Here is a 4,800-nt window from a genome sequence, read left to right on the forward strand (position 1 = left end):
TATATATAGAGAGAGAGAGAGAGAGAGAGAGAGAGGTAGAATTCAGCTGTGAATCTATCTGGTCCTGTTTTTTTGTTGTTGTTGTTGTTGTTTGTTTTTTTGTTTTTTTGGTTGGTAGGATTTTTATTCCTGATTCAATTTAGGAACTTCTTGTTGGTCTGTCAAGGGATTTAATTTTTTCCTGGTTCCAGCTCGGGGGTATGTTTCCTGGAATTTATCCATTTCTTCTGTGTTTTCTAGTTTGTGTTCACAGAGGTGTGTATAGTAGTCTCTGCTTTTTGTTTTTGTTTTAAATACCTGCGTGGTCAATGGTAATGCCCCTTTTGTTATTTCTGATTGTGGTAATTTGATCTTTTTTCTTTATTATTTTAGTTAGTCATCTGTCAATGATATTTATTCTTTCAAATAAACAATTATTGGACTTATTTATCCTTTGCATGTTTATTCATATATCAGTTTCCTTCAATTTAGCTCTGATTTTGGTTATTTCTTCTCTCCTGCTAATTTGGGGATAGGAGTTGCTCTTGTTTCTATAGTTCCTCTTGACGAAATGTTAGGTTCCCCGTTTTAGATTTTTCTAACTTTTTGTTTATTGCTATAAACTTCCCTCTTAATACTACTTTAGCTATGTTTCTGAGATTTGATATGTTAAATCTTTGTTCTCATTAGTGTCAAAGAATTTCATGATCTCTGCCTTAATTTCATTGTTTATCCAAATGTTATTCAGACTGTTTAATTTCCACATAATTGTATTGTTTTGAATGCCTTTCTTAATATCAGTTTGTATTTTTATTGTGCTGTGGTGTGCGACTGTGTTTGGTCTAGTTCTAGATTTTTTTTTTAATTGATGAGAATTGTTTCATGGTTGATGGTGGGTGAATTTTAGATTACGTGTTATATGCCGATGAGAAAAATATATATTCCATGTTTTTGGGTGAAAAGTTCTGTAGATGTCTGTTAGGACAATTTGGTCAAGTGTTGAGCTCAAGTTCCAAATAATCTAACTTTGTTAATTATATAGCTAATTTTTGTTAGTTTTATGCCTTGATGATCTGTCTAATGCTGTCAATGGGGTGTTGAAATTTTCCCCTATTATTGTTTGCTTATATAACTTTCACCTTAAGTATCTAAGAACTTGATCTATGAATGAATCTGCTTATTACTGTGATGGGTACATACATATTTAGGATACTTGGGTCTTCTTGTTGAATTGAACTCTTTACCATTATGTAAATCCTTTCTTTGTCTTTTTTTACTATTGTTGGTTTAAAGTCTGTTTTGCCTGAAATTATTAGAAGAGCAATCCATGCCTTTTTCTGTTTTCTTGGTAAATTTTTCTATTTCCCTTTACTTGGAGCCTATGCTTGTCATTGTGTGTGAGATGGCTCTCTTGAAGCCAGCATATGGTTGAGTCTTTCTTCTTTATCCACCTTGCCATTTTGTACCTTTTAATTAGGATATTTAGCTCATTATTTTTATGTGCAGATTTAATTGTGTAATTGTATTGTTAGCTGTTTATTATGCAGACTTGATTGTGTGGCTGCTTTATAGTGTCAATGTTCTAAGCACTTAAGTGTGTTTTTATGGTGGCCAATAAGGGTCTTTCCTTTCCACATTTAGCACTCCCTTAAGGACCTCTTGCAAATCAGGCCTGATGGTAACAAATTCCCTTAGCATTTGCTTGAAAAGGATCTTATTTCTCCTTTGTTTATTAAGTTAGTTTGGCTAGTTATTAAATTCTTAGTTGGAATTTCTTTTCTTAAGAATGCTGAATACAGGCAGCCAATCTCTTCTGGCTTGTAGGGATTCTGCTAAAATGTCTGCTGTTTGCCTGATGTGGTTTATTTTTACATAACCTGCCCCTTTTCTGTAGCTACCTTTAACATATTTTCTTTCATTTAGACCTTGAAGAATGTGATGATTGTGTACCTTTGGAATGATTGTCTTATACAGTATCTCACAAGGTTTTTTTGCATTTATTGAGTTTGAATATTGACCTTTCTAATGAGATTGGGACAGTTTACATGGACAATATCTTCAAATATGTTTTCCAAGTTGCTTGCTTTCTCTCCCTCTCTTTCAGGGACACCAATGAATTACAGATTTGATTTCTTTAACCAAACTCACTCATCCCATATTTTTCAGAGGCTTTGTACATTTGTCTTTATTATTTTTCTTCATTTTATCTGATTGAATTATTTCAGAGGTCCAGTCTTTGAGCCTTGAGATTCTTTCCTCAGCCTAGTCCATTCTGCTCTTAATACTTGGAATTGGATTTTAAAATTTTGAAGTAATTTTTTCAGCCCGATCAGATCAATTTGCTTCTCTCTTAAAATGTTGTTTCATCTCCTGCATCATTGTATTGTATTCATTAGATTTCTTGAATTTGGTTTCAACTTCCTTCTGAATCTTGATGATCTTTGTTTCTAGCTGTAATCTGAATTCTATTTCTGTCATTTCAGCCTGGTGAGGAACCTTTGCTGGGGAATTACTGCAGTCATTTGGAGCTGAGCTCTGGCTTTTTGAGTTTCCAGAATTCTTCCACTGGTTCTTTCTAATCTGTGAAGGTTGGTATTCCTTCAATGTTTTAAAGTTGCTATTCCTTCAATGGGATTTTTGCTTTTATATTCTTTGATGCCTTTTAGGGTTTCTGGAATAGATGGATTCAACAAACTGGTTTCATTTCCAGAAAATTTTAGGGGACCAACACTCAGCTCGCTACTCGTGGGCTGTGTGCTCTAACTTGAGGTGAGCGTGGGGTGGTGGCACCTGGCCTCCATCTTTTTTCTCTGGCCCCTTGCGTTTAGGAATATGCTGTGCTGGAGGGCTCATGGTGTTCCTAGTACACTGGCCACAGCAGTCTAATAGGTGGTGCCAACCAAAATGTTTTTTTTTTGTTTGTTTTTTGAGGCAGTGGCAATGGGATCTTTGCTTGCTTCCTTGTGCCAACAGCTGCAGCAACATGAACAGTCGCACATGTGTCACATGTGCCAGCTGGGGTGGGGTCCTGGCAAGCGTGATGCTGCAGTGTTCCTGTGCACACTTACACCAATGACAGTGGTGTGGAACGGATAGGGCACTGGCTGGGCCAGGGTTGCCAGTGTCCATGCTTGCACTCATACCTGCACTGGCAGCAGCAGTGGCAGGGTGCTGGCAGGCATGGGGCTTCCACCCTCTGTGCATGTGTTCATACCAGCAGCAGTGGAAGCCCATAGAGTACCAGGTTGCCAGCATCTGTGGACAGCTTTACACTGGTGGCAGTGGCAGTATGGCATGTGGTGAGGATGCAACAGTGTGTGCATATTAGTTCCAGCAATGGCATTGTGACTGGGTGCCCATGCATCATCATGGGGACTGTGGTGGCAGGAAGTGTGCTCACATACATGCTAGCAGGGGAGTGGAGGCAAGGTCCACCTGCACATGTGCCATCAAAGCTTTGGAGGGGTGGCCATGAGCAAGTTCATGCCTGCACTGTGAGGGAGACTGCATTGGGGTAAGTTTGCAGGTAAACTGATGTGTGTCAGTGGGGATCACTCTCCCGGAGCTCTTAGACAGTAAGGTGTGGTCTCCGCCAATGAAGCTTCAATGAAGAGGTCCCACAGGAAGCACCCTCACTGGGCATCCAAGGCTGAACTTCAAGCAGACATGGCCAGGCTGGGGCCCTGAGAGAAGCCAACAGACAGGGAGGTGCTCAAATCAGAAAGACTCATTCTCACAGTCAAGATCACCCTGCTCTGTCCAGTTCCAGTAGTCACTCCAAAGCTAAAGTCTCCTATAGGAACAATCTAAGGCTTGAGGTTTGGGCATCCCCGGCTGTACTTCAGTACAGATGTTCCCATACCAAATCCTGTGGGCTCTACTGAGGGTGGAGTCCTGCCCTTCCCACCATTCTAAACAGCTCTCCCTGCCAGCTTAAGTGTCCATGAAGGTCATGGTGTCTCCTGCTGCCAAGATTTCCAAAGTCCATATCAGAAATGGGCCCTTCCTCACCTGTTCAACTCACCCATTTTCCAGGAATCTCTTGGGTCCAGGAACTTGTCTCAGTGCTTGTAGCCCCATGCAGGTTTCTCAACTTCCTCCCCAATCAGCCTAACATCTGTGTCCTCCCTGTGTCTACTCTTGATTCTTTCCCTTCAAAGATCTGCTTGAAGTGTGCAAGTCTTCCCAATGTACTGTTCTCTCAGTGGCAGATATTACTAGTGACTGCATCTAGTGAGCCATTTTATCTTCTGGTTTTGATTTCAGGTACAGGTTGGCCTCATAGAATAAATTAGGAAGAATATTTTTCTTATCAAGTTTTTGGACTATTTGAGAAGAATTGTTAATTCTTTCTTTTTTGGGATGGTTTTCATTACTGATTTAAAGTTGGTACTCATTATTAGTCTGTTCATGTTTTCTAATTCTTCTTGGTTCAAGATGCGTGGGTCATATGTGTCCAGCAACTAATCCATTTCCTCCCAGTTTTCTAATTTGTGGCTATATAATTGTTCATAATTGTTTCTAATAAACTTTTGTCTTTTTATGGTATCAGCTATAATATCTTCTTTCTCATTTGTAACATTGTTTGTGTCTTCTCTCTTTATTTCTTAATTAGACTCTCTTACAGTTTGTTGATTTTGCTTATCTTTTTAAGAAGCGACATTTTATTAAGAGCTAAATGCACTTTCACAGAGCTGGCTATATACCACTAAGAATTTGGTTATAGTTTTAAATAGTTGAATTTTCATTAAAACCAAAACTCCTCTATAAGAAAATATAGCTCAAAATATTTTATCAAAATATGTAAATATAAATATATAT

The sequence above is a fragment of the Rhinopithecus bieti genome, unplaced genomic scaffold (assembly GCF_001698545.2).
Source record: "Rhinopithecus bieti isolate Rb0 unplaced genomic scaffold, ASM169854v2 scaffold_1934, whole genome shotgun sequence".
NCBI classification, from domain to species: Eukaryota; Metazoa; Chordata; class Mammalia; order Primates; family Cercopithecidae; genus Rhinopithecus; species Rhinopithecus bieti.